Source organism: Sciurus vulgaris (genome assembly GCF_902686455.1).
Source record: "Sciurus vulgaris genome assembly, chromosome: 7".
In the NCBI taxonomy this organism is placed as follows: Eukaryota; Metazoa; Chordata; class Mammalia; order Rodentia; family Sciuridae; genus Sciurus; species Sciurus vulgaris.
Genome location: NC_136467.1, coordinates 133,144,648 through 133,155,479, shown reverse-complemented (window position 1 = coordinate 133,155,479; position 10,832 = coordinate 133,144,648).

Here is a 10,832-nt window from a genome sequence, read left to right as displayed (position 1 = left end):
GCGGCTCTTCCACCCAGAAGCCTCCTAGATCCTGGGACCCTGCTCTGCACCTAATCGCCTGGCTGTGTGGCCCCTCCTCTGAGCAGCCACCTGTGGCCCCGAACAATCACTCTGAGTCCCAGAGACCCGCCACACGCCTCTTCCTCCAGACAGCCGCCCAGTATTCTGGTGCGGTCACTAGGAGTCCAAGAAACTCACTTCGTGCCTCCTCCTCCCACCAACCACCTGTAGCCCGGGGCAATCAATCACTCCGAGTCGAAGTGACCCTCCCCGTTCCTCCTCCTTCTCCAGATAACCCCCGGGGTGTTCAGGAGCAGTCCCTCTGAGTGGCTCTGAGTCCACGTGACCCGCTGCACGGGTCCTCTGGGCAACCGCCCGGAGCTCTGGTGCGGCCACTCAAGACCAAGCGACCCACCACGCTTCTCCTCCAGGCAGCCCCCCTGTGTTCAGGAGCTGTCACTTTAAGACCAAACAACTCACCACTCACCTTCTCCTCTGAGCAGCTGCCTGGAGCGCTCATGCAGTCACTGCGAGTCCAAACGACCCGCCGCGCTCCTCCTCCTCCTCCTCCTCCTCCTCCGGGCAGGCCCCGGGGTTCAGAAGTGGTCAGAGTCCAAACAGCTCGCCACGCAGCCCCTTCTCTTTCAACCGCCTGTAGCTCTGGTGTAGTCACCCGAATCCAAGTGGCCACGCTCCTCCTCCTCCTCCTCAGGGCAGGCCCCGGTGTCCTGAGTCCACACAGCTCTCCTCCCCACTCCTCCCCTGGGCAGCCGCCGGAGCCCCAGTGGTTGCTCCGAGTCCCAGCGCTGTGCTGAGCGGCCTCCTTTACGGCGCTCCCAGCTGTCCGAGTTCACTGCTCCAGCGGGGGGAGGGGCATCTCGCCGGCAGTTCTACTGCACAAAGTTTCCTGCGTTCCGGGACCACCGTCCCATCCGGGATGCCTCCCCAGGGGGTGAGAGTCACCCGGCTGCTTTGAGTTGGTCCCAAGCGTCTCAATATCTCCTCTTTTGAATCCTGAGTCCTGGAGCAACATGAAATGCAGCCACCCTCTAGGCCGCCATCTTGAAACCCCTCTGTTACTATTGCTTTGTAATAGAGTTGAAGATCTGGTATTGCAATACCCCCTGCTTCGCTCTTTCTACTGAGAATTGCTTTAGCTATTCTGGGTTTCTTATTCTTCCAGATGAATTTCATAATTGCTTGCTCTATTTCTGTAAGGTACATCATTGGGATTTTAATTAGAATTGTATTGAATCTGTATAGCACTTTTGGTAGTATGGCCATTTTGACAATATTAATTCTTCCTATCCATGAACATGGGAGATCTTTCCATCTTCTAAGGTTTTCTTTAATTTCTTTCTTTAGTGTTCTGTAGTTCTCATTGTAGAGGTCTTTCACCTCTTTTGTGAGATTGATTCCCAAGTATTTTATTTTATTTTTTGATGCTATTGTGAATGGGGTAGTTTTCCTAACTTCTCTTTCTGAGGATTCATCACTTATGTATAAAAATGCATTGGATTTATGAGCATTGATCTTGTAACCTGCTACTTTACTGAATTCACTTGTGAGTTCTAAGAGTGTTCTGGTGGAATTTCCAGGTTCCTCTAAATATATAATCATGTCATCAGCAAACAGGGATAGTTTGAGTTCTTCTTTTCCAATTCATATCTCTTTAATTTCTTTGGATTGTCTAATTGCTCTGGCTAGAGTCTCAAGGACGATGTTGAATAGAAGTGGTGAAAGAGGGCATCCCTGCCTTGTTCCAGTTTTTAGGGGGAATGCTTTCAGTTTTTCACCATTTAAAATGATATTGGCCATGGGCTTAGCGTAGATGGCCTTTAAAATGTTAAGGAATGTTCCCACTACCCCAATTTTTTTCTAGTGTTTTGAGCATGAAGGGATGCTCTATTTTATCAAATGCTTTTTCTGCATCTATTGAAATAATCATGTGATTCTTAACTTTTAGTCTGTTGATATGGTGAATGACATTTATTGATTTCCAGATGTTGAACCAACCTTGCATCCCTGGGATGAAACCCACTTGATCATGGTGCACTATCTTTTTAATATATTTTTGTATGAGATTTGCTAAAATTTGGTTGAGAATTTTTGCATCGATGTTCATTAAGGATATTGGTCTGAAGTTTTCTTTCCTCGATGTGTCTCTCTCTGGTTTAGGTATCAGGGTGATATTGGCTTCATAGAATGAGTTTGGGAGGGTTCCTTCCTCTTCTATTTCATGGAATACTTTGAGGAGTATTGGAATGAGCTCTTCTTTAAAGGTTTTGTAGAACTCGGCTGAGAACCCATCTGGTCCCGGACTTTTCTTTGTTGGTAGGCTTTTGATGACCTCTTCTATTTCATTGCTTGAAATTGATTTATTTAAGTTGTGTATGTCCTCCTCATTCAGTTTAGGTAATTCATATGTCTCTAGAAACCTGTTGATGTCTTCAAGGTTTTCTGTTTTGTTGGAGTATAGATTTTCAAAATAGCTTTTAATTATGTTTTGTATTTCACTCGTGTCTGTTGTGATATTTCCTTGTTCATTCCAAATTTTAGTAATTTGAGTTTTCTCCCTCTTTCTCTTAGTTAGTGTGGCTAAGGGTTTATCAATTTTGTTTTTTTTTTCAAAGAACCAACTATTTATTTTGTTAATTTTTCCGATTGTTTCTCTTGTTTCAATTTCGTTGATTTCACCTCTGATTTTCACTATTTCCTGTCTTCTACTACTTTTGGTATTGGTCTGATCTTCTTTTTCTAGGGTTTTGAGCTGTAGTGTTAAGTCATTTATTTGTTGATTTCTACTTCTTTTGTTGAATGAGCCCCATGAAATAAATCTTCCTCTAAGTACTGCTTTTATAGTGTCCCAGAGATTTTGATATGATGTGTCTTTGTTCTCGTTTACATCTAATAATTTTTTAATTTCCCTCCTCATGTCTTCTGTTATCCATTCATCGTATAATAGTGTATTATTTAATCTCCAAGTATTGGAGAAGTTTCTGTTTTTTATTCTGTCATTTTTTTCTAATTTCAATCCATTATGATCTGATAGAGTACAAGGTAGTATCTCTATCTTCTTGTATTTGCTAACAGTAGCTTTGTGGCATAAAACATGGTCTATTTTAGAGAAGGATCCATGTGCTGCTGAGAAGAAAGTGCATTCATTCTTTGTTGGATGGTATATTCTATATAAGTCGGTTAAGTCTAAATTGTTGATTGTGTTATTGAGATCTATGGTTTCTTTATTCAATTTTTGTTTGGACGATCTATCCAGCGGTGAGAGAGGTGTGTTAAAATCGCCCAGTATTATTGTGTTGTGTTCTATTTGATTTCTGGAATTGAGAAGGATTTGTTTGACATACATGGATGAGCCAATGTTCGGGGCATAGATATTTATGATTGCTATGTCTTGCTGATTTATGCTTCCCTTAAGCAGTATGTAATGTCCATCTTTACCCCTTCTGACTAGTTTGGCTTGAAGTCCACGTTATCTGAAATGAGGATGGATACTCCAGCTTTTTGCTGTTTCCATGTGCATGGTATGTTTTTTCCCATCCTTTCACCTTTAGTCTATGGGTATCTCTTTCTATGAGATGAGTCTTTTGCAGTCAGCATATTGTTGGATTTTTCTTTTTAATCCAATCTGCCAGTCTATGTCTTTTGATTGATGAGTTCAGGCCATTAACATTCAGGGTTACTATTGTGATATGATTTGTATTCCCAGTCATTTGACTCATTTTTGTTTTTTGACATGATTTGGTTTCTCCTTTATTTGGCTATTCCTTTAGGCTAGTTCCTCCCATTGCTGATTTGCATCATTGTTTTTCATCTCTTCTCATGGAACATTTTGCTGAGAATGTTCTGTAATGCCGGCTTTCTTTTTGTAAATTCTTTTAGCTTTTGCTTATCATGGAAGGATCTTATCTCATCGTCCAATCTGAAAGTAAGTTTTGCTGGGTATAAGATTCTTGGTTGGCATCCATTTTCTTTCAGGGCTTGGTAAATGTTGTTCCAGGCCCTTCTAGCTTTTAGGGTCTGGATTGAAAAATCTGCTGATATTCTTATTGGTTTCCCCCTGAATGTAATTTGATTCTTTTCTCGCACAGCCTTTAAAATTCTGTCTTTATTTTGTATGTTAGTTATTTTCATAATAATGTGCCTTGGTGTGGATCTGTTGTAATTTTGTGTATTTGGAGTCCTATAAGCCTCTTGTACTTGGTTTTCCATTTCATTCTTGAGATTTGGGAAATTTTCTGATATTATTTCATTGAATAGATTGTTCATTCCTTTGGTTTGTTTCTCTAAGCCTTCCTCGATCCCAATAATTCTTAAATTTGACCTCTTCATGATATCCCATAATTCTTGTAGATTCTGTTCATGATTTCTTACCATCTTTTCTGTTTGGTCAACCTTGTTTTCAAGATTAAATATTTTGTCTTCAATATCTGAGGTTCTGTCTTCCAGGTGTTCTATTCTATTGGTTATGCTTTCTATGGAGTTTTTAACTTGGTTTATTTTTTCCTTCATTTCAAGGATTTCTGTTTGGTTTTTTTTCAGTATCTCTAACTCTTTATTGAAATGATCTTTTGCTTCCCATATTTCCTCTTTTAACTGTTGATTGGTGCAATCATTTAATGCCTGCATTTGCTCTTTCATCTCCTCGTTTGCTTCCCTGATTGTTTTAATTATGTCCATTCTGAACTCCCTTTCTGACATTTCTTCTGCTGTGATGTCATTGGGTTTAATTGATATAGTATCTAGGTTTGTTTGGGACATTTTCTTCCTTTGTTTTCTCATATTGGTCATATGTCAGTGGGACTCTGTTATATTGCAGATTTCCTCTATTGTCTTATAGTGTCCCTGTAGATTTCCAGTGTATCACCTCCCAGCCTTCAGTAGCCTGAAGTCTTGGAGTAACTTGATAATTCAGTGCTTCCGAAGAAAGCTGTCCCTAGCCCGCTCCTGGTTCCAGGGAGAGAGACCTGGAGAGGTCTCTGCCTGCCCTACCCTGGTCCCAGAGGCTGCTTGCGGGTCGGAGGTCTCCGCTGGCTTGGGGACTTGTGGCTGGCTCTGTGTAGAAAGGCTCTCAGTGGGCGGTCTGCTCTGAGAAGCTAGCCTAGAAAGGCGCTTCCCACAGGAGGGAGCCGGGCTGCTTGGGGAAGTCCCTGGCTGCACTGTGCTGGTCTCTGAAGCAACCTGCGGGCGGGCCAGAGCTGGCTGCAGGGCAGGCCGGGCCGGGGCTGGCCACGCGCTGGTTCTGTGCAAAAAGGCTCCCAGTTTTCCCATCTTAAAAATGTTTCTTATGTGTTGTAGAGTTTAAACGAGATTATGCGCATCTGGTGTGTAGTAAATGGGAGATCCTCAAACCAGCATTATATGGTGTACAAGATTTCTATTGTGTATTCCAGTAGGTGAAATAGCTTTTATATCAATGGGATAGGTGATAAATTAACATGAACAGAAAACACCTATCGGTCATGCTAGCCTGGACTATCAATAGCATTCCTCTTTTCCTGTACAGATGCTATTGGCCTGCAGACCACATCAGTGTTGTCCTGGTTTGTCTGCAGTATCCATTGAAACATTGCCAGGATGCTGAGATGGTGGAATTTATTTATCCCCTCATCAAATATTAATTGGGCCCCCTTCCCATACCAGGCAGTGGCATGCGGGCTTGGTACTCCAGCTCAGGAAGGCAGACCCAGAACATCAGAAGTGGTAGCATTGGAGACCAGCAGTGAGGGGTGTGATGAGGTTGTGCCAAATTCCAGCTGCACAACATGACAGAGCACAGAACACAGATGACACCTGTGAACCTCTGAGAGCTGAGGAAGCTCCCCAGATCCATAGTGGCATCACCTTTCCTTCTCCAAGGTTCGGCACAACTTGGCAGGGTTTCTAGCTCCAGAGGTTCTCCCATGGAGCAAGATGAGGACCATGTGAAACTGCAAGGAAGCACAACTTCTCCTTCTGCTAATCCACTTCCTTCCCTTTCTCACAGGTGTTGGCCCTGAGAGCATTCCTAAGTAAATTTCCTGTATGGTAATCTCCATAGCAAAGTGTACTTCCTGGAAAATCTTATCTGCAACATCAATGTAAAAGCATGAACTTATGGAAAGATGTCATTATGGTTTGGATTTTAAGTGTCCCCCAAAGGCTTATGTGTTAAACTTGGTCCCCAGGCTTTGGTGCTACTGGAAGATGGTGGAACCTTTAAGAAGTGGGGCCCAGCAAAAGGAAGTTAGATCATTGGATGCTTATCCTTCAAGGAGATTTGGGACCCTGGCCCTTCCTTCCCACCCCTCTGGTTCCTGGCAGCCATAAGGCAAGCAGTTTTGCTCACCTGTGCACTGCCAGCCATGATGTAACCAGACAAGTGACTACAAAAACCATAAACCAAAATAAAACTTGCCTCCTTGTAAGTTGATTTTCTCAGGTATTTTGTAACACCAGTTGAAATCTGACTCATAGATATTGACTGAAAACCCTTTATAATTTGGAAAGGAAAACTTGCCTTATAAAATTATTAATGATTACTTAGGTAAAATTGTTAATTTATACATCTTTGCTATTCTACTATCTTGGAGACCAATATAGACTTTTAACTTTTTAAAATATTCAGGAATTTTTAATCCATGAATATTTTATATTTTCCTTATAAAATAAATGGTGGTATAAAACCCCAAAAGGAATAAACATACAAGCTTTTTCTGCAAGTTTACCTGCAGATAAAGTATATTATTTATTCTTATAATATATATTTTTCATTCAAATAAGTAAATGTATATGTTCTATTTAAATAATAGTAAAACAAATATTATTATACCTTCCACACAGCATTAAGAACTAGAACATTAACAATAACATAGATTGAAGTTCTTTGGCAATCTGTTCACTGCTGTACTGAATCATTTGGTAATAAGTTCCATAAAGATGAGAGAGAGAGAGAGAGAGGCTAGAGATGACAGATAGCAGATGAGATGAAAGAGAAAGAGACATGCAAATACTTAGTGTAGTTTTTAAGTTTTTTTTCTGTATTTTATTTAACTTGTGTTTTATATTACATAAACATACATTATTTGCTTTTTTACTAAATTATTGTTGGTACCATTGGCTTCATCACTACATAGTACTCTACATATGATTGCACCACAATTTATTTATGCATTGTACTATTTTCAGACATTTGGGTAGATTCCAATTTCTTGATAACTGTGCTCTTTTCATTCCGAATTATTAGCCTTACCATTGACACTGTGCTCCTGTCTCTGGACACATACATGCCACATTTTCTCTGGGTATGTATCTAGGAATACAGATGCTAGTGCATGGGATGTGAGCACTGTCAACCTGAAAAGTCATTCCAGACCCTTAAAAGTGTTTGTACTAATTCACACTTTCAAACTAGCAGATGAGAGTTTGCATCTCTGCACACCCTCATTAGCACATATTTCCACCTGACCTTAATATGCTGCCAATTTGGAGGACGTGAAATGGAATGCCACTGTAGTCTTCATTTGTTCCTGACCAATACCAACAAGCAAAAGCATCTTTTCATTTGATTATTGGCCATTCACATTTTCTCCCTTTTTAAGTGAGAATTCAATAATTCCATAATTTTCTATCGGGATATTTGCCTTTTCGTTTTAATTCATACATGTTCTTTAAAATATTCAGCACATAAATTCTTTATTAGTTTTCAGTGACAAAATATTTTCTCCCATATTTTATCTTTTTTCTCCTTTTTTGATGTCTTTTGATCAACATACAAAATTAAACTAGTTATTTAAGTCAAAATTAAATTCTTCAATTTTAATGTGGTCTAATTTATAAAATGGTATCTTCAATATTTTTGTTATTGTCTTGTGTTATAAATCTGTTCCTATTTTAAATCTGTAAAGAAATTTTCCTATATAATTTTCTAAACATTTTATGTTTGTATTTGGTATTTTTATGAGTGATATGATATAGAAATTTACTTTCTCATTTGGAAAACTAGCAACATTAATATATAAAATTATTTTAGTTGATAATGTACTCACACAGATCAGGGAATTAGAGCAATATCAAATTACCTACGTGAAAATTCTTACTTTACTCTGCCTTACAACCCATTTTCCTGCCTATGTATCCAGAAAACTATTTTTAATAATTCTTTTATGAACTTCAAGGATATCTTTATGTAAATACAAGAAAAAGTGAAAATCTATTTCCACATCCTTCTGTGCTCAACTCTAGCAAAATCCTGCCTTTTTACATGGAACACTAGACCTGGAGATTTTCAGTAGCTCTACCGAAGACCCTCATTCTTTCTGTAAGAATTGAGAATATTCCTCTGAGTAGTGAAACCACAATTTAGGTATTTCTGTTTTCAGTCATGGTGGAGTAACAGTGACCAGATTGATTTTTCTGCTTTAAGCAATTAGAATTTGTGAAGCTAAAAGCCAGAAAGGCAGAAGCTGTAGAAGAGAGAATGAACTGCAGAGATATGAGGAACATTCTCCTGAGTCTGACTGGGTCATTAGAAGAAAACATAAGGCTAAATTTCCATTATCTTGAATTTAGCAAAGGACTTTTAGATGTGATGCCAAGTACATAAGCAACAATAAAAATACATAAATCAAACTTTTAAAAACATTTGCTTTCCAAAGAACACCATGAAGAAAGTGAAAGGAAACCCACAAAATGGTAGAAAGTACTAACATCCTGGTATTAACATCCAGGTTATACTGAACACTTACAATTCAATCATAAGAAGACATGTAAACCAATTTAAAATGGACAAAAGATGAATAAATATTTCTCCAGGAAAGATGTACAAGTGTCCAATAAGCATATGAAAGATCTTCAACATCATTATTTATTAGAAAAATACCTTAAAAGTCACAACAAGCTATTCTTTTATACCTACTAGGATTGTTAGAATCAAAGAGTCAGCTAATAACAAATGTGGGTAAGAATACAGAGAAATCATAACCTGAATACACCACCAATATGAATTTAAAATGGCATTATTACTTTGGAAAAGAGTCTGGCATTTCCTCAGAAGGATAAACAGAAATATCATATGGCCCAAGAAGTTCATTCCTAGATATAAACCCAAGAAAAATAAAAACTTAGGCTTATACAAAACTTACACATGAATGCTTCTAATAGCATTATTCACTATAGCCCAAAGAGGAAACAATTTAAATGTCCATCAACTGAGGAATGATACTGTGGCATATCATACTGTATTAGTCAATTTTTCATTACTGAAAAAGAATACGTGAGATAATAACTTAAAAAGATGAAAGGTTTATTTTGGCTAATAGATTTGGAGATTTCATTCTATGACTGATTGGACTGATTGACCCCTGACTTTGGGCCTGTGGCAACTCAGTACATAATGGTGGGAATGCATGGTGGAGGCCTATTCATCTCATGGCAGCATGCAAACGAGAAAAGAAGCAACCATGCCCCAACATTTCCCTTCAAGAGTACCTGTCCAATGACCTAAGACGTGCTGGGTCATGCTGACACAGCCTGCTTATGGAGAACTGTATGTGCTGTAAATAACCACATAGGCCATATCAGAAAAGAAAGGGGAAAATTCAGGAGAACCAATTAAAATTGTACAAATGAGTAAATTCATTTGGAGAAAATGAATGTAGCAGATTAGTAGGGAATTGAGAGGTTAACAGCTGGTTTCAGTTCTGTTCCTTCAACATTTGGGCATTGAGTATCTACTTCATGCCAGAGAGTAAGGTGTGTGCTTTTTGTATTTGTACCAAGAAATTTAGAACTTTGGCTACAAATCTCTTCCACAGTTTCTATAACACTCTGAGGCAAGTGGACACGTAATACTGAGGCATAGGAAGGCAATGTTAAACTTCATACTATAATGACGATGGCTTGAGTTTATTCAACACTCCCAAAAGTAGGGAATTAAAACACTAGGAAACACTAAAATGCTGCCATGGAATATAAACATTCATACTGCCAAAGTATAACTGGAGTACTGAATTGCGTTTTGGATCCAGGTAGAAAGAAGTAGATGAGCAGTACAGGTTTCTGCTGAACACTCTGTCTCCATAGGGACTGTACCCCAAATATAAAATGTAGGCATTGCTTAAGTCTATTAATGCCATCTGAAACACTTTCCACATAAGTTGCCTAGATTGCTGTCATCATCATCTGGCCTAAAATGCTGTCCTTAAACAAAATGAAGTTACTCAATAAAGCATGCCTAATTAGATCTTACCTACCAGCCCCACCCAGCTCACATGCTGCCTTGTGCTACCTGTGAAAGTTAGCCTAAGGCTTTGGGGCAGAGTCACTGAATCATGAATTTTTACTGTTAGAACATGTTTTGTGTGTTTAAAAAACATGAAAATATGAAATTAAGTCAAGTTACCAGGGTGATTGTAGCTTGGTAAGAGCTAGATAAACTCATCGACAGAGAGAGATCAAGATATGGAAGGGGCATCAAAAGCTGTGGCTGGCATTGCTAGTCATAGTGCATGCAGGCACCTGTGCACATAGGTAAAAACCCAAGGGTGAGAGGAGGTAAAGCACTAAGCTGCATGCTTTCATCCCAGTCATGTGATTCTTTGCCTCAGCTGTGGGTGGGACTGCAGGGGCCTATGGCCTTTGGCACGTGAGGTTTTGTTTCATTAAACTTCATGCATTATATCTTCTTTTTACAAATTGCTGTTAAAAAAAATCCCTTCAGCTTTTCTTTGTATTCTTTATGTTCTTTCATTTTTAATTTTAATTTTATTTGTTCTAATTAGTTATACATGATAGTAGAATGCATTTCAATTCATCGTACAAGAATGGAGCACAACTAT